Source organism: Canis lupus, chromosome 20 (genome assembly GCF_003254725.2).
Source record: "Canis lupus dingo isolate Sandy chromosome 20, ASM325472v2, whole genome shotgun sequence".
NCBI classification, from domain to species: Eukaryota; Metazoa; Chordata; class Mammalia; order Carnivora; family Canidae; genus Canis; species Canis lupus.
The window spans coordinates 17,087,371-17,109,942 of NC_064262.1; the positions used below are offsets into that span (position 1 = coordinate 17,087,371).

The 22,572-nt window shown below is 38.3% G+C and overlaps 1 protein-coding gene across 12 annotated transcripts in view; it reads right to left on the reverse strand.

Annotated features, from left to right (window-relative positions):
- The window catches only part of CHL1 (cell adhesion molecule L1 like), a 195,426-nt gene that overhangs the window by 119,268 nt on the left and 53,586 nt on the right, over window positions 1-22,572 (reverse strand). For 3 of the 12 annotated variants that reach the window (XM_049097436.1, XM_049097438.1, XM_049097437.1), the window contains one exon: window positions 18,373-18,460. The exons of the other annotated variants lie outside the window; for them this stretch is intronic. The gene's annotated coding sequence lies outside the window, so the exon portion shown is untranslated. The remainder of the gene's footprint in view (window positions 1-18,372; window positions 18,461-22,572) is intronic. 12 annotated transcript variants of the gene reach the window in all.

Sequence of the window (22,572 nt, forward strand, 5' to 3'; positions counted from 1 at the left end):
TTCTACTTAAATTTTGAAAATCATAAAAAAATTTTGAAAATCATGCTGGGAGAAACCAATGTGCTGCTTATGATGCAAGGGAACTACTGGTAACATAAACATCAATCCATCTCACACTAGAGTAAAAAATTGTACCAAACAATATACCAGAAAATTCTAGTGCAGTATCTGGGCTTAGAAGATTGTAATAGATTAACTTGAAAGACATATCTTTTCTTATTTAACCTGTCTGGGTAGTGGGCACATTTATTCTCTTTAAAGATAGTTTTAGGGATCCCTGGGTGGCGCAGCGGTTTAGCACCTGCCTTTGGTCCAGGGCGCAATCCTGGAGACCCAGGATCGAGTCCCACATCGGGCTCCCTGCATGGAGCCTGCTTCTCTCTCTGCCTTTGTCTCTGCCTCTCTCTCTATCTCTGTGACTATCATGAATAAATAAATAAAATCTTAAAAAAAAATAAAATAAAGACAGTTCTAGTTGGCTTAATAGTTTTGAATGTCCTAATTTGAGGATGGTTTATCTTAGGAAACATACTTATACTGAAATAGTAATATGTTTTAATATTAACATAAATGTGTGTGTGTGAATGCAAAATGTTTTACAGGGTTTAGAAATTGTATGTGAGGGGGGATCCCTGGGTGGCGCAGCGGTTTGGCGCCTGCCTTTGGCCCAGGGCGCGATCCTGGAGACCTGGAGATCGAATCCCACATCGGGCTCCTGGTGCATGGAGCCTGCTTCTCCCTCTGCCTGTGTCTCTGCCTCTCTCTCTCTCTCTCTCTCTCTCTCTCTCTCTGTGACTATCATAAATAAATAAGTTGAAAAAAAAAGAAATTGTATGTGATATCATACTCTTTCTAGATTTGCTCTTTACGATATGGTAGCCACTGACCACATATGGCTAATTTTTTAAAAGAGTTATTATGATAGAATACAAGCTTGACCTCAATCTTAGGGATGTGATAATTTCATAACATATGTAATTTTTTTTTCTATCCACAGAAGCAATGGGAGAAGGAATAGACAGGGAAGAATGTGAATATGCTGAATTCACCTACAAACCAATATTGATGACACTTAATGGCAAAACAATAAAAGTCTAGAGAACCCAGCTCTCGAATAACATTAAAAGAGATAACAGGGGCACCTGAGTGACTCAGTTAAGTATCCAACCCTTGGTTTGGATCAGGTCATGCTGTCAGAGCTCCATAGCAATTCACTCAGTAAGGAGTCTGCTTGGGATTCTTTCCCTCTTCCTCTCCCAGGAGAGGAAGAATGAGGAAATGTGCACTGCACATTCTCTCTCTCTCTCAAATAAACAAATAAAATACTTTTTTAAAAAAAACAGGAGATAACAGAGGCTAAGAGGGAAATAATTAAGTTTGGGAATGACAATTATCTCTAAGAAATTAAAGAGCTTAAACATTTGTGGAAAAAAGACAGCTAAACTAAAGCACATTGATTTAGGTTCCTGGATGAGAAACTCTCCCTTGGCCAGGGTCATGCAGAGTAACCACTTTCAGAGGGTGCAGTAACATGGTCACAGGAGGGGCAAACTCCTTTATCGGCCATGAAAAACCCAGTGAGCAAATTCTAGCTATTTTATACCCAGTAAAACAAAAACAAAACTAAAAAAAAACTAAGATAAAAAAGCACAAAACTATAAATTCCTCTCTGCTACTACAATATTTGCTAAGCTTCTGCTTTCCTTTAGCTTTGAACCTACTGCTCCCTACATTTGACTGGCTCCTTCCCAGATATTCACAGAGCTACCCTTCATTCAAATCTCTGGTCCAATGTCACCACTTCAGCGAGGCTTTCCTCAACTAGCCTGTGTAACAGTGGCCCATGTCCTCACTTTTACTTAATAGGAAGTATCACCACCTGGCACCTCATTACCTCTTTATTGACTTGGCTGTTTGTTACCTCCTGATATTAGACTGTAACTCCTACAAAGACAGAACCTTGTCTTACTCATCTCTATCTCCCCAGCACCAAATGCCTGACAATTATTGGAATTCAACAAGTAATGGATATAAGGATGATGGAACGAATAACAGGATGGATCAAGTTGGGAGTAGGAGACCAGCAGTCAGTCATCTTTGGAACTTATGCTACAACATGTGTTGATTGCTGCTTTGAACCATTTCAATATAAACTCTTACCTGATCTTGTAATTTATTTCCACAATAAATAACTCCATAGTCTTTCTAGTTGTGAGACCTAAAATTCTCTTTTGCCTAGAGCTACCTGACATTGAAAGTGCCATGACTAATGCGCTCACTATATAAGCTACATGAGGGAAGAATCTATGTCCAATTTATCTTCCATATTTCCACAGAACGGAAAAAAAAATATTGCCTTGTAACAAAAGAAGCCTGTGTTTTTAAAATGTCTCTGAGAGAAATGAGGAAAAGGGTAATTATTTAAAAAAAACGAAAAGGGGATCCCTGGGTGGCGCAGCGGTTTAGTGCTTGCCTTTGGCCCAGGGCACGATCCTGGAGACCCGGGATCGAATCCCACATCAGGCTCCCAGTGCATGGAGCCTGCTTCTCCCTCTGCCTATGTCTCTGCCTCTCTCTCTCTCTGTGTGTGTGTGTGACTATCATAAATAAATCAAAAAATTTAAAAAAAAAGATCTAAAAAAAAAAAACGAAAAGGATAATGAAAGAAGGCTTGAGATTTATGAACTAGAATTGCACATATTACTAAACCCAACACTTGGAAGATCATAAAGCCCGTTCAGAAATGACAAAGAACAGTGCGTTGATAAGAATAAAAACAAACAAATTAAGAATTGGAAATACATCTGTCAGTACCCTAAGACTTGGAAGGGTATGGAAGAGTCTGTGCAAACCTCGCAAAGAACTAGATAATAAAAGAATTATAGCAACAACTATAACAGAAATGTAGATGCACTCTAAGACTTTCAAAAGGATAAATAATTTCCCTCATATTTTTGGTAGTGCTTACATATGCTTGGTTAAATGAAACATGTTAAATAACAGTAGCAATATTATGGTAAAGCATCAAAACAATGAAAAATTTAAAACAATTAATGGATATAAGAACTTCCTGTATTCATAGCTATTGCTAAAACTATTTACATGCATCTTACTCAGGAGTATAAAAATTTCATTTACCCAATTCTGTTAAAATCCTGCTACATTGCAGAAAACATCTACCATATGACTTCAGTCAGCACATATCAAAACTGTTTTATCACAATGCTATTTTTAATAGCTAGAGATATGACTACCAAGTAGAAATGTCACCAAAACATGATCTCAACTTAACATGAAAGATGACTTTTCATAAGAGGGCTTCAAACACAGCATGTGTATTAAAAGGAAATCAGGATGCATGCTCAAGTACAATAATCCTCCCCACATTCATCAATGTTCACTTCGATTTCCTTTTCCTCTCTCCATTGCTCCTCTGAATCTATTTGTCAGATAACCATATCGCACATTTCCTGGTTTCCACAGCTTAGCATGAATACATCAGCTTTTGCAGCTCTGCATCCCTGGCTTCCTATTGATGCCAATGTCCATTCAAAATTAAAAATTGTTGACAGTTTTTCTCCATCTTCACAAATTTCCCCTCATTTCATCTCATGAGAATTTCCCATGTGTTAAATGTATCGAGCAGGTTTGTGTAATCTCCCTGACAACCTCACTGCTTAGGACTGACAAGAAATAATTAGTGGACAGAAGGGTCAACATTCGGGGAAAATAAGATGGGAGGCCTCATGGAGTTCTACAATCTAGCTGAAATTGGTTGATCAAAGATCCTCACCTCAGGTGGAGCATTAGCCTGAAATGATTCCATTTTTCCCCTCAAACGCTGCTTTCAACACGATTTTGCCAAATTCCCCTTTCCTGTCACTCTATGATATCTTGTCATTCCATAAGCTTCATGTCACTTTTTATCACTAAAATTCAGGCTGATTCAAAATGCTCCCTCCTCATTTCTGGCCAGAACTAAGGCTAGATGGGGATTATTAAATGAGGAGAGGAATGCAGTTTCCTCTTGTATTCTTCCTCTTTCTACAGCATCTTGGAATTATAACTGTCAATTCTAGCCTGATTGTGTGTTGGGTCAGCCCCTGCACCAGTCTCAGGCACTTCCACCTCCACTCCCACCCCTCCCCCTTTCCACCACTCCAGATCTGAGCCTCCTGCCTGTGGTGTCAAAGTACTCTTAGCAACCACCTAAGGTAAGGTACCCTCAAGACCGCTCAAACCCAGCCACTTACCACCAGGTCTACTTGATCTATGGGACATTCACGCACCCTTGCTGGGCCCAAAGGTAAAAGTAGGCACTGCTCTACTGGCCCATCCTATGACATCTCCACAAACGTCTCCTGCCCTGCCCACATTGGCACAGGTACAGACCAGGAAGTCCACCACTGATTCAGGTAACCAAACAGGGAAGACATCTCTCAGGCACATCAAGCTGTTCAAATGATGACATTGGACCCCTTGATTTGGCACGTGGCTTTGCAAAAGTTAGAGTGCTACAGAGGGAGCAGAGCCCCTCTTATCACAAACAATGCACAATTTGCACAATTTCAATTTCACTCTCATCTTCCTGCCTCCAAATTCTTCTCTGTACACAGGCAGGAGAGCTGGTGATATTGGGGAACTTTGGCTTCTTTTGGCTCTTAGGAAAACTCTGAGGAAGATTCTAGCCCTAAAATTTTATTTCTCTCTTTACTAGCACTTTATTTCTCTCTTACTAAAGATTAACTGGGCTAATCTGTTTTCAGCTGTGAATTCTAATTAGCCATTTGGCCTCAACAATAATTGAAATACGAAGTCCCACTTAACATCCTTTTAACACTCATCATTAGGAAAGAAGTCTAAATTAAGCTAATACTTTGGCCACCACCTGAATCAGTTTCTTGTCTTCAGACCCTAAATCTGAGAGCATGACAAAAGGGGTAGCATGAACGGTTTCCTAAAACCAACTACCAATAACAGACACAAAATTTAAATTCAAATCTAATTCCAAAGATTGTTTTTTAATTGTTTTTGGTGTGCTAAATGACACTGTAAGATTTATGGCTGCCTCTAATTATATAATTATTAAATTTTGCAACTTATGTTTATGGCATGTCTAATAATCTTAAGGTAAAAGAAAAGGAACCTATATGAACATAGTTCATATAATAATGGAATCATTAACTATGGAACTGAATTCAAAGTAAGTACTGACGGCACAAGATAGTCGTCATTTCTTAATGTATTTTTCATGTCACCACTAGATCTTCCATAAAATCTTATGCTTTATTATTCCAAATTATTTTCCTCACCATTTGAAATTAATATAATATGGAAGCTTGAGAAACCTGCTTTTTTCATGCAAAAGATTATATCTACTGAACATATGCTAGGGCAAAACACATTCAAAGCGTGAGTAAACATACAATGTGATAAGACAACAAATAGGAATTCAATAAGCTACGAGCTGTGATAGAAAACTGAAGCAAGGTTTTTCATAGGAAAGATATCATTTCAGAATTGACCGACAACAGATTTAATCAAACTCATGCCCAAAAATGACAGTAGCAAGGCAAATCCACTTCTATGATAACTCTTACATTTTCTCCAAAAAAAGTACTCAATTTGCTTTTAATTGTTTCTCAGAAATAATTTACATTTTAAATATATTTTCTTAACAAGATAACTCAAATCATACGGAGGATATTTGTTACCAAAAGCTATATAACATTCAGCATTTTTCTTGAGTTTTATGTAACAGTATAACAAAGGAAATCAGCATGATCCCAACCTTGACTCTGACATACATGGAAGTGTTTAATTAGGTGTTTAATGCTAAACTGATAATGATCATGAGATACAATGGATAAGGTAATTTTAGATCCTCAAAAAAAGAGATTTTACAGATCTTGCTTTCAGTTTTAACTTTCTTGCAAAATAATAACAAAAAAATTTTCATGATTTTAAGGTAATATCGGCCACCAGAAACATCTCAATAACTAAAAATTTCTTAAGAAGTGTACGCAATATTAAGAAGTAAAAATGAACTAAAATATGAACATAAAATAGAGGAAAATGAATAATCCCAACTCGCCCTAAGGCCTAAATCACCTCACAATGGTTAATTTAGATCTTATGCAAAGGAAGTTGCTACCAGGGCAAGGAAACAAATTCTCATTATATTCGGTGCCCAGAGATCACCAGGGAAATAATGATGGCAAGATAGTCCTTCTCAGTGTAATTTCAAAAAGAGATCTTGCTGCCAAGTAAAATGGCCTTAACAAAAATGGTATCACTTGGTTGTTCAGTTAGTCAATAGCCATTTATTTGAATCTTGCCATATACACTAGAAGAACACAAAGTAAACAGAGCACAGGGTCCTTAGCTGTAAAATACAAGATACATACTGGAATTAACACAGGAATGAATGCAAGGAACCAGATGTACTAATATGAAAAATAATAAGGACAAATTATTCAGGTGAATGCTATGGGGCTGCTCACACATGCTTTGTGATCAGATAGGTCCCAGTAGACTCAGTTCCTACCATTTCAAGTAGGGGAAGGGTGAGATCCTCTCCTGGATGTCTTAGTCTGCTTAGGCTGCTATAACAAAGTACCATAGTGTAGTTGTCTTATAAGCCACAGAAATTTACTTCTCACAGTTCTGGAGGCTGGGCAGCCCAAGATCAAGGCACAAGCAGATGGAAGTGTCTGGTAAGAACTGGCTTCCTGGTTCACAGATAGCTGTCTTTTTGCTGTTTCCGCACGTGGCAGAAAGGGCAAGAGAGCTCTCTAATGTCTTTCTTGTAAGGACACTAATCTCATTTATGGGGGCTCCCCCACCTTAGGACTTAATCATCTCCCAGAATCCCCACTTTCAAATATTATCACACTGGGGATTAAACTTCAGCATATGAATTTGGTGGGGGGGGGTATAAATTTGATACCACTAAATCCTAAAATAATTAGAGAACAACTCGGATTAATAACTATTGCTTTAATACCTATTGTTTTAAATACATACTTTAGTTTTAAACTAAAACTCTGGAGGCATTGACTTACTGATTTAGAGCACCTCCATGCCCACCTGACAGGTTAAAGAATCTACATCTAGCTCACATGGTTTCAAAGACTATCCCATTGGCTCTTACCTTACTTGTTCTTTTTTTTTTTTTTTAAGAATTTATTTATTTATTCATGAGAGACAGAGAGAGAGAGAGAGAGAGAGAGAGGCAGAGACACAGGCAGAGGGAGAAGCAGGCTCCATGCAGGGAGCCCAAAGTGGGACTCTCCAGGATCAGGCCCTGGGCTGAAGGTGGCACTAAACCACTAGGCCACCTGGGCTGCCCTCTACTTAACTCTTTTTTCTTTTTTAAGATTTTATTTATTTATTCATAGAGACACACAGAGACAGAATGAGAGGCAGAGACACAGGCAGAGGGAGAAGCAGGCTCCATGCAGAGAGCCTGATGTGGGACTCGATCCAGGGTCTCCAGGATCACGCCCTGGGCTGCAGGTGGTGCTAAACCGCTGCACCACCAGGGCTGCCCCGCTGTACCGCCAGGGCTGCCCTACCTTACTTGTTCTAAATGATAATAAAGCTTTATCTCATCCTAACCTCCTGATGCAGGAACATCACACAGTCTCTATCACATAGGTTGCCACTGAGGGGCAGTAGCCTGTACTATCCTAAAATGTACCATGTTGGCATGTGGATTATTTTGAGCTAAATGCCATTAAGACCCAGCAGCCTCAGGAAAAGTTTTTTGCCTCTCTCTTAACTGCTGCCTAAAAGAACTTTTCTTTTTTTTTTTTAAAGATTGTATTTGTTTATTTGAGAGAGAGAGAGAGAGAGAGAGAGGCCCATGTGCACAGGCACGCCCACAAGGGGAGAGGGTAGAGGGAGAGTAGAAGCAGACTGCCTGCTGAGCAGAGAAAGCCCCCACATGGGGATCCATCCAGGACCCTGAGATCATTACCTGAGCCAAAGGCAGACACTTAACCCTTACAGCCACCCAGGGGCCCCCATGCTTAAAAGAATTTAGATAGAGGGTCTATACCAGGAAGACAGAGCTATTATCAGAGACACTTTTAATATCAGAAAGACTTACCTGCATGGCAGGGCAAACATCTATTTGCCAAACATTTGTTCTTCTCATCTTCCCGTGAATTGTCTTCCTCCCTTTTGAAGTCTGGAACCCTACTCCCTTCTCAACTCAAGGTGGTATACAAGCCTTAATTACCTGACTGCCTGTGAGTCTCATATTTTCATGAATATTTCATATTCTCATATTTTCATTTTCACACACACATATATATACATTTATATATATATATAAAAATATATATAAACCACTGGTCAATTAAATAATTGTTTATTATGCAACTAAGAGAAAAACACAGTTCTTGGCACAAGGTAAATGAATCCAGAAAATAGCTGTCATAGAAGCAGCAGCAACAGCAGCAACAGTAGTAGTAGCAGTAGCAAGAGTGAACATTAGATATTATGCTTCCATTACATGGCATGACTGTCATTAGTAGCAAATTACTAAATAACAACTACCAAAAGCTGTATCTCCCTTGTAGTTCTTTCCTAAAATCCAAACTAAAGGCCTTTCAAAGTGGTTAGGATTGCTGACCAGGAAGCAATGACTGGAAAGGAATGTTTATACAGAGTTGTAGATGTGTATTTCACTTAGCATTCTGCTCTTTTTTGCAAATGGTCCTGTACGAAAAGAGACAGAAGTCTTTGTTTCCTAGAATGACACATTTTTCCTACAACCCAAGACTATTTTATTAATCAGTGTCCCTTGTTAAAAGACCAAGGATCATTCATTCTGAGAGTCAAATAATGACCACTGACTTTGAGCTTCCCAAATAGCCCCTGAGTCTGAGTATCTCAGACAGGAAGTGAGAATTTACCTTGGCAATCTTAATGTACAGCACGTATTAGGTCCATAGCATACATCTATACCATGCACAAATGATACAGGCCAGGAACATTTGTTATTTTGATATGCCTGCATTATTAAAGATGTAAATTGCCAGCAAGCATTCTCATTGTTGTTCCATTCATTTTTTTTTTTTTTAAATTTATTTATGATAGGCACACAGTGAGAGAGAGAGAGGCAGAGACACAGGCAGAGGGAGAAGCAGGCTCCATGCACCGGGAGCCCGATGTGGGATTCGATCCCGGGTCTCCAGGATCGCGCCCTGGGCCAAAGGCAGGCGCCAAACCGCTGTGCCACCCAGGGATCCCCCTTGTTGTTCCATTCAAATACTGTTTTCAAGACTACTTTTCCCTTCCTGTATATTTGAAAAACTATACATTCTTATTAGTACTGAGTTCTTTCTTCTACTGCAATACAAATAGGAGCTCTACAAGTTCATTTTCAGAATGATTCCCAGGGTATAGTAAAGAGCAATAAAGGCAAGGGTTATGAACGGTATCATTTACTGTGTAGGCTTGTTTTAAAAGTACATAAAGAAATAATTCTTGTCCTATTCATGTGGCAATGAATTTAGTGCCATTTGAATAGAGTACATAAAAAGACTCATTCAACTCATTTAACTACTAATTGGTTATCCTTATAGTTAAGTCTGAATGACAGAACTAGAGCAAAGCACCCAAGGGAGAAAAAACTAAAATAAAAAACTGTGGGATATTTTTGCAAGTCTATCCTAAGGCATTGATAGTGCAGCCTATTGATATTATCTATCTTAGATAAGCTGGTTGCTTGGGAAGAAACACATAAGAAAAGCTCATTCTTTTCAAATCAATATTAGCACTTTGTGTTACCACCATCTAGCAGTGCATATGGATCCATTCAAAAGATGTACCTTACATGATTGTGTGTAGCTAAGAACAAAGGAAAAAATATGTGGCATCATTAAAATCACTCTTTCAACATCCACTAAGCCAATACAAATGTGGTGCATGTTCTCTATATGTTCCAAGGGACAGCAAACATTTAAAAGATGCAGAAAAGCAAACACATGCATAAATCAAAAATGTAATATAATTCTCATCCTTGAGAAAATGGACTCAATAAACCAGTTATGTGAATAAATCTTGGCTAGAGAGAAAAACAAATACATAGATATGTGAGTGATTTGGAGCAGTGACAAATGCAAGTTGGAGGCAAGGGACCTCTTATGATGTGCTATGTAGTACATCCTATTATTGGAAGTTTCCAGTAACAAATGAACATTTCCTTTCTCTAACATTATTCTTCCTTAAAAGAAAACAAAATAACAAAAAAGAAAGATGACACAATGGTACAAAGAAGTAGCTGGCAAAATTCAGAATCATCATGGGATAAATGAGAAATTTCCAGTGAAGTATTCAGCAAGTCTATTACACTTTTTTTTTTTTTTTATTAACTACTTCAAGAGCCATAACCTCTTAATGCATCAATACCACCCTGGGGATGAGTCTGAATTAGCTCTTTCAGATGGCTAGGAGTTCATTTGATGAATTACCATTAGTCTCAGGGCACTAGAGTGGACAGAAGCAGGTTAATGGAACAGCTCATTCCTGTTCCAAGGAGCTTTGGTACTGGGGCTTCTGGATTCTGCTTGGGAGCAACTCATTTAACAGTGAAATCGACAAAAACATTTATTCTCCAAACTTCCTTCACTTTGCATGACACTTATCTTCATGTTTCAGCCATTCTGAATTCCTCAGGGAAGGCCAATATTTAAATATCCAAATGAGATCATTAAAACTTTGTCATTACGGTTTGACAACTGACTGTAGTTTACCTGGTAGCTGAATGAGTAGAAGGCACCTCCAAAGACCCTAGAACCAAAGGCAACAAACTGCTCATAGGTATGTTTTATGTAGCTCGCACAGTGGCTTTTGTGGAGGTTTAAATTAGCTTTCCTCCCTACCTCCCTTTCTTCCTTTCTTCCTGTTTATTTATTTATTTAAGTAATCTGTACACCCCACATGGGGCTTGGGCTCATAACAGCGAGATCAAGAGCCCCATGTTCTTCTGAGTGAGCCAGCCGAGCGCCCTATTAGCTTCTCTTTCCCTTTCTTTCTCTTTCTTTTCTTTCCTTTTCTCTCTTTTTCTTTCTTTTTTTCTCTCTTTCAGAGAATGTGAGAGAGAGACAAAGAGACAGTGTGAGCATGGGATGGGGGAGAAGGAGAGAAAGAAAATCTCAAGCAGGCTCCATGCCCAGCACAGAACCCAACGTGGGAGCTCTATCACATGACCCTGAGATCACGACCTAAGCAGATATCAAGAGTCAGATGCTTAACCAACTGAGCCACTCAGGCACACCAGCTTCCATTTCTCAAACATAAGGAATTTTAACAATAAAATTCAGGTTTCTGTCCTTTTAAAAAATATATAGAAAGTCTGACAGGACAGTCCTGCTTTAGCACTTGGCAATGAGCTGAGTAGTCTCTTTAGAAGAGACTGTTCTTTCCGGTGCTCCAGTCTCCACCACTCCCTATTACCTTGTATTTCTTCTGATGCCTCACTCCTTTGCATTTAAATGTGTGATACCAGCCCCATATCTACCATAGATCATGGCTGTGAATATACTCAAGCTGTTAAAACTCTCAAACTAAATTGCTGACTTAAAGAATGTATTAACATATATTTCTTAATTTCTTAAGAAAATATTAAAGATTGAATTTTAGTCCAGCAATAATTGTACTTCACAATTATCACTTTATTCAAAGTTCTTTTCTCCTCATAAATACTGATTTAGCTCTTTTATAGCCAACTCTTAACTTTGTGACTTATATTTTTAAATATTCTATTTGTTGTGTTCCAAATTTGACAGATATATTAAAAATCAAAGAGCTATACCACTTTAAGGCTGGAATGTTTCTTCAATATCACTGACCTCCAAATCATATATTTTACAAGTAAGAAATCAATAAATTTGTGAACTTTTGAGGACACACAGGTAGTGAATATGAAATTCAAGGATGGAATATGATTTTTTAACCCCAGTTCAATGCTTACTTTTAGTAGTGACTGGCCTTTCCTATTGCATGATGTTTCATGAAGGAAAAATAATACCATTTTTTAAATATAGCATTCTTCTTCTTCTTTCTCGTTCTCTCCTTCCCTTCCTACTTACTTTCCTCTCCTTCCTCTGTCTTTCTCCCCGCTTCTCTTTCTCCCTCCTTCTCTTAAGGCCCAATAGTTTACTTGAAGGTAAGAATTATATAAACACCATGTAAACAGACAGTGTTTCAGTGGACAGCTGCACTGAGTAATTTCGGAGACAATTTTTTTCATTATGCTTATCTTATGTAATATTGGACTTTCTTTTTGTACAATGATCAAAGGTAAAAACATAGAGTATACCCATGTCCAGCTAGCTGAGGGGCAAAACTAAGTGACCAACCAATCGTGGAATTTAACAGCTTAGCTCATCATTCTGATGATCCTCCTTTACTTCTGAAAAACAAATTAAGTATAATTAATTTAATAAGTAAAATATGGGGCAGACAGAATGGCCTCTCAAACTGTCTCAAACTAAAAAACTAGGCTGACTTCCAATAAACTGGTGGTTGCAGAGCTGCTGATGTCTCATAGAAAAGTCTGAGAAGAATAATTTAATTTAAAAACCATTTTGGCTTTCCTAATCTTATTTTTTCCTATTGCTCTTATCCCTTATTTTATTAGTAATGAAGTTTATAGGAAAATAAGAATTTCTCCTTCCATGGAAAGGCTTTATGTAGATTTTTTCTTCCTACTATGCATTGAATTTCTGAGATCAGCATTTTGAACAAGTTTCACAAACTGTAGCCCCACTTTGTCAGTGAGGTAACTTTTTAAAATGATCTGCTGGGGTCTTGTCTAGTAAGCTACAGTAAGTAGTCTGCTAGTTCCCATGTATATACACATCTCTGCTGTCATAATGGCAATGGAACAGGATTTAGGAAGTGGGAGTGAATGCACAAGCTATGATGGCATCATAGTCAAAACAGCATTTTATAGTGATCCTTAACTGGTCACTAATGTGCAAATGCCTTAAATTCTAAGATCTAAATACTTATGCCTTGATATACACGTCTTTTTTATTTTTTTAAGATTTTATTTATTTATTCATGAAAGCACAGAGAGAGAGAGAGAGAGAGAGAGGCAGAGACACAGGCAGAGGGAGAAGTACGTTCTATGCAGGAAGCCTGATGCAGGACTTGATCCCGGGACCCGGGGATCACGCCCTGAGCCAAAGGCAGATGCTCAACCACTGAGCCACCCAGGCATCCCACACATGTCTTCTTTTAAGAATGTAAAGGTAGATGGGCAGTTTACAGTATTTCAAAAATGTGCTCTTCATACTTTGTTTTTGGTTTTGGTGTACTGAACATTGGTGTGCACTTATGCAAAAAGAGCCATGTTAAAATTTTAGAACAGAGATGAATCCCTACAGTCCTGGGCCCCACTGTCAGAAATACTAATTTAGCGGGTACAGCGGGGGGTCTAGGAATCTGCATATGTAATCAACATCCCAAATTATTCTTTTATTTATTCAGTTATTCATTTATTATGCTGCGTGCTAAGTAGTATGCATACAGTAGTGAAAAAAACAAAGTCCCTGGTTTCATAAATTGTTTTAACCCATAAATAAAAATATATAAAATATAGGTAGTGATAAGAGCTATGAATAGAAATCAAATAGGGTAGAGCAACTTGTCAAGCAATGATGGACGAGAGAGTATGGTGGCCTCTCTGATAAGATGCTGCTAATATAAGTGACTCAGAGACCAAACCTAGAGAAATACTCTCTCTAAATGGGCTAAGGAAAAATAATAACCGTGCCTTGCTTTGCAGCTTGAACTTGGTATCAGATATTTCACGTTTTCAAATTTCCCATTTCTCTTGGTACTTAGCAGTTTACTCGTATGTGCCTGCAATTCCTATCCCCGCCCTTTCCATCCGCCCCCCAGCCACCACACAACATAAATCAAACATTTTTATTAGAAAGCTGTTGCCAAAAATTTAAAACAAAGAAAGTTTGTAATAACTAGTATAAAGAGTTTGTTAATAAACAATGTGAAGAAATTGCCAAAAAGTTGGTGATCCTAGGTAAAAGAGGTAGGTACCTAGAATAAAGAATGCGGTTGTAACACTTTGTTTTATTCCATTCAAGAAACTCCTGATAAGTTGTGTCCAGGTCAGGCTTTGATTTAAAATTGATTCAGACGAAGTGAGCTTGTTCAGAGGCAAGCTCCCAAGATGGGAGGAGGAAGCACTATCTCATGGATAGAAAAGTTGAAAGAGCTGAGGATGTTTCTTACTAGAAAACAGATGATGCACATGAGACATAAAATCACTCTTCACACGTCTGAAGGTTGTAGGAAAAGGATGAGATTTTTGTTGTCTGGGTCCCACAAGGCAGAAGTGAGAGAAACAGATGTAAATCCCTAATTCCAGGTTTGCAATTATACAAATATGGACTCAAAAGCCTCAGGAGGAAGACCCCTTATTAGAAAAGAAGAAGTAGAAGTTGGTGACCACACATGGGGGGAGGGATGCAAAGGTCTTCAAGACCCAAAAGCACAGTGGCATCAAAGGGCCACTGAGGTTTACTAAGGAAACCTGTGACGCACGATTCTTGTTCCATGACTCATAATAGCATGATTGATTTCCCCTATGAAACAATACTCTCTCTCACTCCCAGAGGCCTCTCAAACCAGAAGTGACGTTGATGTTGCCTGGACAGTCAGCCATGTGGGAGGAAAGGAATGCTGTGACCAGAGGCAGGTGGCCTTTACAAGGGTTCCACATGTCTTTTCAGGGCTTTCTCCCTCCCGTGGGGCTTCCCCCTTCTAGCATCCCTTATCATCTCCCACATGGCCCCCACTAATCTGTCAACACATCCCCAGAGCAAGCTGCCTCTTTCAGAGCCACCCAGGCAAGTGTTTCCAAGATTCCATCTTTACCAAGATACCACAATTAATGAAATAAACAACTCCAATGTATCTCAACTCATTCAAATGATATGTTCATGATGTGTTCCATAAGAATGCATTACTTGTGTGTATTTTTAATTAATTTTCCTATTTAAATTAAAATGTCTTCACTGGTTCTCTCACTACTCTAAATGGAAAATCAGCATCATTTTACATGAGAATAAACACACTTGAAACCTAACCAAGTAAGTTCTAAAGAGATATTGTGGCCAGTGGACTCCTGGATTTTGAGGTCTGGATTCTTTTATGAAAAAGAGATGGTAAAAAGTGTTAAAAATATGTAAAATTATGCTAGCACAAAACTAACCTTTGACTTAATCTGAAGTACCAGAAGAAAATTTAAAAGAAAAAACTGTTTGGTTCACATTAAGTCTATTATTTAATCATATTTAATCTTAGATTACCTCTGGTCATCTTCTATCCCATCAGTAGTATTCCATAATTTGGGATATACTGATCAAAGTTAGTATCCCCATGTTGCAAGTGACATGAAGCCTCAAGCCACTGAAATTACCCAGGTGGGCCAAACTTCAAGGAAAAATAAACCAAAGAATGGCAGGCACCACAGGAAATCCATGGAGACATCTTTAATCACCTACCTATGAGGCTCCCCTTGAACTGGAATTTCCACATTAGAACAACCACAGAATTAGGCAGGACTCGTTCCTAATGTAGTTCCCATTTGCCTAGATTCTAGGGCAGCAATACAAGGTTGTCCAGTTCAAACAGTTCACTCATTCAGTCATCCAAAAAAGATACTCAGCAACTACTGTGTACCATGTACTGTTCTAGATACTGGAAACACAAAGCAAAAAAAAAAAAGAGAGAGAGAGAGAGAGACAAGGTTCCTGCCCTTACTTCCAAATGTACACAGTATCATGGAGGGCAAGATAGCTAGTACAAATAGGCCAGGGTTTCTTAACCTGAGTTATGATGGACATTTTGAGAAGGATAATTCTTGTTTTGTAGGAAACTGTCCTGTGCACTTAAAATGGGACTGTAATCACTAGATGTCCATAGCAACAATCTCACTTCCCCCAGCCCCATCCCAGTCGTGACAACAACCAAAAATGTTCTCTAGATATCCCCGGAAGGACAGAATCACCCTTGGTTGAAAATCACTGCTCTGATGCCTTCTTCCCTACATTTAAAGGCAGACTGCCGCACTGTACCGCTCTAGGGAATACCATTCATTTGTATTCTGTGTGAAGTTACCGCTCAGAGTTGTGCAACAACTGTACACCACTCAAAAGAAGCAGTTCTCCTTTTCTGTGCTATGGGTGGATTTACATGCTCTAGGAGTGATATACGTTGATTCGGAAGTTTAATAAAAAGCTAGGGTAGAGAATACTTATCAAAGTTCTACTGTATTTTTTTAAATTATTTATTTATTTATTTATTTATTTATTTATTTATTTATTTATGAGAGACACAGAGAGAGAGGCAGAGACACAAGCAGAGGGAGAAGCAGGCTCCATGCAGGGAGCCCAATGCGGGACTTGATCTTGGGACCCCAGGATCATGCCCTGAGCTGAAGGCAGACACTTAACCACTGAGCCACCCAGGCGTCTCAGTTCTTCTGTATTTTTAAATTGCATTCATGAATACTGCTTCTCTTTGATGTTTGCTTTTCTCCGTGATGCATACAGAGACACATACAGAGGCCCAGAACCCTCTTTCTTTGTTTAACATGTGCTTGGTTCTAAGCAGCAGCCCAAAGAAAGCAGCAAAGCAAAAGTATTATTGAATGGTTGCTGTAGAATTCTAGATAATTCACTGTTCTTTTGGAAATGAGAACATGTAGATATTAGAACAGACCAATGCTTCTCAACCCTGGCTGTCCAAAAGAATCACAGGTATAAGCTGAAAAGAAAAACCACCACACCACCACCACCAAAACAGCTATGTGGGCTCTAGCTACAGTTTTAGATGATCTTCCCAGAGAACCTTAGATCTAAAAAGTGCCACAGGTAATTATTATAAGCAGTCAAAGGTGAGAACCATTGTTCTAAGTTGTCAAGATACACTGGGGAAAAATAAGGCAGGAAAATAAGGCCTGCAGTACACATATGACCCATTTAATCTCTGTATCTTCCAGACTGCAGATACCACACTGCTTCTTCCAAGCATTGATATTTGTTTCAAATAGATGAAAACCCTTAGCATTTATTTTTTTAAAGATTTTATTTATTTATTCATGAGAGACACAGAGAGAGAGAGAGGCAGAGACACAGGCAGAGAGGGAAAAGCAGGCTCCACTCAGGGAGCCCGATGCGGAACTCAATCCCGGGTCCCCAGGATCACACCCCGGGCTGTAGGCAGCACTAAACCGCTGCACCACCAGGGCTGCCCAACCCTTAGCATTTAGACCTCATCCAGACAGTATACCAAGATAGTGTAGTGTGTGTATGTGTCTGTGTGTGTGTGTGTGTTATGCCTGTATCTCTCACTCACACACACACACACACACACACACACACACACACAACCTATCAGTTACCAAACACAAAGATGGTATGGTGCTCATCTGTGCTTCTCTGTGACCTAGAAGTTACTGAATTCCAAGGGCCACTTGAATGACCCCACACTGTAAATCAATGTGGTATAAACCATGATCACTGAAAATTTCTGAAAAGGTTTCTATAATCACATGAATCTCTAGGAAATCTTCCCTGTTGCCTTTGAATCAAAACAACTGGAATCAAGTCTGTTCAAGTGGCTAAAGAAAGTTTTAAACTAGAGACAACTAAGTCACAATGAGTAGCTCAAAACATCCTTTTTTCCCAGAAAACAACTGCTTTTTGAGACTGTAATTACAGTAGGAAGCCAGTGAGAAGGTTAAAAATGAAAGAGTCTAAAAAAAAATGAGTCTATAAATAGCATTCTGAAAGAAAAATTAAATTCTAGTAAAATTTCATAGGGCAGAAATGGGCCCCAAAGGGCAGATTCATTGTAGCTAGAGACAGTAGTAGGCAGATCCTGGTGCATGAGTATAAAGAAGGACATTAACAATTAAAAATAAAAGTCTAACTTCTTTGCATGCTTTACACAGCTCTGCATGGTCAGGTGCCCACTACCTTCTCAAGCCTCTTCTCTCCCAGCTCCCTGTGTTCCAGCTAAAATTGTCATCTTTAAGATCCTAGAGAATGCCTAGCCTAGCCCTTCCTCCACTCAGACTTAGAGATAAACTTCTTCTAGCAAGTGCAGCTCTAAGCCCGCTCTATCTCCTCAAAGAGGCCTCCTCACTAGCTGGGGCAGAGAGCTTCACAAGTCACCACAGCAGGCTGGTTTTCCTGAAAAGCAGACTCTGGTCTATTAATGAGAGATTAGAAATGAAAGCATAGTGAACAATATGAAGGAAGGTGAACTGGATGAAGTGAGAAGTGGTGCTGTAATACAGGGTGAAGATAGGCCTCAGCCTACCTTACAGGGAGTTCTGGAGGGCATGATCCTTAGAGCTGTCCTGAGTTGGGCCTTTGTCCTCCACATGAGGCCTTAGATATGGGCTGCCCTGGAAAGGAGACATGACCTTGAGCAAGGGAGTACTCTCTTCAGCTGAGGCAGCCTAATGGGTCGGGAGGTGACATGTAAGGGCTGGTTGCTGGCAGCACTCCAAGCAGGATGGAGAGCAACTGGTTCTCAAAGGCTGATTAGGGCAGGGCATTACAGAATCTACCACTGTAGCTTTATCTCACTGTCCCTCTATTTCCTCATTTGTAAAATGGGGAGGATACTAATAATCTTAAAAGGTATACAATATCTAACATGATGACTAGCTCAATGTAAAGTTCTCAATACATGTTAAATATCCATCTTTACCTAATCTACTTGGGAAAGGATATGGGTGCCATTTTGATCATGAAGCATCTTTTTTTAAAGACTATTCCTTCCTTTCTCCCTTCATCCATTCACTCACCTAATATTTACTGAGTGCCTGTTAGGTGGTAGGGATTTTCTACTACCTGAGGAAAACTGTTGCAAGTTCTTGTCCAAACAGAGCTTACATTTTAGTAATGGGAAGAGAGAAAATAAGCATGTAAATAAATAAGTAATAAGACATTTTTGGGAATATTAAATGTTAACTGAAGGATGAAGAAATGTGTTCCTTAAGATACTACATTATCGGATTCCATTAGTGGGTCACAAAAATCCAAAACAAACTAACTTAATTAAGTGGAATTTATTGGCCTATAAACATAAACTAGAGAAAAGCCAGTGAAAGAATTAGCCCCAGGGACCTCTGGACTCTGGAATCCAAACACCATCAATGCTGTCTTGCTTTACTATTGTTTCTGTCTTGCTTATATACAGCATTATTTGTTGTGACCAGCTTGTTATTCCAGCTTGAGTTTAATAAATCCTCAGCGAAGAACTCATTACGACCAAATTTGCATTACCTTCCCACCTCTAAAACTGTGGTGCTATGGGAACATGACTGTCTCATAATTTTATGTGTGTGAGTGTGTGTGTGTGTGTGTGTGTGTGTCTCCTTATGACTAGGGCAATAAAATTAATGTTAGTAATAACTATGGAGCTTTTATCATGTATAAAATATAATAAGTTAAATAACTTATCTATTAAAAAACAAACTCTAAGTACTATCATCTCTTTACTGATGAAAAAACTAAGGCTCAAGGAGATTAACTTGCATGAGCACACATTAATAGTACATACTGAAGGTCAAATTCAAGCTCACTTTAATCAGATATCCAAACCACATGCTCATAACCACTAGATAATTAGGTCATACTAATGGTGGTTACTATATAGTTATATCATAATAAGTATAATTATTTCATTACCTTAATTAATGCATGCTAATCAGTCTTCCATCCAACATGAAGGCATAATTGGACACTCACAAATGAAAAGCATATCAATACAGAGGCTGACTAAATGGGAAATATTGTAAGAAAAAATAGCAAGGGAAATCAACGTGAAATACTATTTAATGCTACAATCATTGAGGCCAATCAGATAATGATTGACCAATTTAACCAGATCTGATTCATGTCAGGGTTTGCATGCTTCCATTCAATTGAGTAGGGTCTTAGAGAACATTTGAAAATCAGTGAGGTACTGTGAAGTATGTACTACTCCAAAAGTTGGGAGGTAGAAAATGTAATTCTCATTCAATAAATATGTAGTTGACCTTGAGTCAGTTAACATCTCAGTTCTCTAACTTGTAGATACAGTAGCATCTGGGCTACTTAGTTAATGCATTTAATATGTATCCCTTAAGGGTAAAGATATAAACATGAAAACAAACTGTTTATCAATCAAAGCACAGCAATGAAGTTTTAAAATACTACATGGAAAAAAATACGTATCTGTGATGCTACAAAAAAATTAAATATTTAACAAAATATAGTCAAAAGTAAACTTTGTAAAGAGCTGAAAGAATTGTAATTTTAGTGCCTTCACTCAAGAAGATACCCCAATCAAGCCAAATATTTACAGATTTTAATAATTAACAAGGTATAGAATAAACCATTTTCCCCTTTCTAGATTTAAAAATGTTATGAAATTTCATTTGACCAAAATAACTTTAGAAGTACTCTTATGCATTTAATAAGATAAAAAGAACAGTTTCCTAGTGGTCTATCTAGATGTGATGGTTGAAAACTTTGGCTTGAAGCCTCATTTTTTATCATTTGATTTTACAGTCCTTGGGTTTCAATTTCCAACTCAGCTTGATATTTTTAGTTGGAAAACTAAATTCATTTTAAATAGGACTGTAAAAATGTGACAATTACAAAGGGAATGATTTGAGAAACCAGCCGTAATGGGAAATTAAATGTCCCACCGAAACACTTTAAAGGCCTTTTAGCAGAAGAAATGTGTGCTATAACATTTAATCTAAGATAATAGAAATTTCTAAAATGTGTATTAAAGAAATGTAAGTAAAGTTGCTAAAAAGTGGGATTGTGTTTCCTTTCAAAGTCTACTTCCACAATACAAATCAAAACCACAATAAGATACCACCTCACACCATTCAGAATGGCTAAAATTAACAAGTCAGGAAATGACAGATGTTGGCAAGGATGCAGAGAAGGGGGAACCCTCGTACACTGTTGGTGGGAATGCAAGCTGGTACAGCCACTCTGGAGAACAGTATGGAGGTTCCTCAAAAAGTTGAAAATAGAGCTACCTATGACCCAGCAATTGTCACTGCTAGGTATTTACCTCAAAGGTACAAATGTAGGGATCTGAAGGGGCATCTGCATGCCAATGTTCATAGCAGCAATGTCCACAAAAGCCAAACTATGGAAAGAGCTTAGATGTCCACTGACAGATGAGCAGATAAAAAAGATGTGGTATATATATATTTATATATAAATATATATTTTTTATTATATATATATATATATATATATATAAAATAAATACTACTCAGCCCTCAGAAAGAAAAGAAAAAAAAAATCTTGCCATTTGTAATGATGTGGATGGAACTAGAGGGTATTACGCTAAGTGAAATAATTCAATCAAAGAAAGATGATTATCATATGAATTCACTCATGTGGAATCTAAGAAACAAAACTGGATCATATAAAGAAGATGTGGTCTATGTATACAATGGACTATTACTCAGCCATTAGAAACGACAAATACCCACCATTTGCTTCAACGTGGATGGAACTGGAGGGTATTATGGTAAGTGAAATAAGTCAATCAGAAAAGGACAAACATTATATGGTCTCCTTCATTTGGGGAATATAAAAATTAGTGAAAGGGAATAAAGGGAAAGGAGAGAAAATGAGTGAAAATATCAGTGAGGGTGACAAAACATGAGACACACCTAACTCTGGGAAATAAACAAGGGGTAATGGAAAGGGAGGTGGGTGGGGGGTTGGGGTGACTGGGTGATGGGCACTGAGGAGGGCACTTGGTGGGATGAGCACTGGGTGTTATGCTAAATGTTGGCAAATTGAACTCCAATTAAAAAAAAAAAAAAAAACAAGATCATAGAGGAAGGGAGGGAAAAAATAAAACAAGATGAAATCAGAGAGAGAGACCATCAGAGACTCTTAATCATATGAAACAACCTGAGAGCTGCTAGGGATGGAGGGGTGTCAGAGGGATGGGGTAACTGGGTGATGGACATTAAGAAGGGCATGTGATGTAATGAGCACTAAGTGTATTATATAAGACTGATGAATTACCGACCTCTACCTCTGAAACTAATAATACACTGTATGTTAATTGAATTTTTTTAAAAAGTCTGCTTTTAAACAAAGTCTAATTTTCCTAACCTGCCAGGTTATAAGCTTCCCATATATGGACTGAAATTTCCAGCTGTAGATTTGCATGGGAAATCTTGGATATTTAGACAAGAAGGAATCTTTAAGCCATTTAATCCAACATCCCCCTTTTTATGGAAGTATGAAGTTGAAACTCAAAGTAATGAAATGATATGCCTAAAATCATACCACAAATCTGTGCTAATCCCCCAGGTAAGAACGGTAGTGGTGATGATGATGACGACAACGACGATGATGGTGATGATAGCTAACATTTATTAAGACAATTCTGAGACAAGGATTATGATCAGCAGCTGAGGTTCAGAAACGTTGACTAATATGTCAAAAATATTCAACTGAGATGTTGAATTAGGGCTAGAAC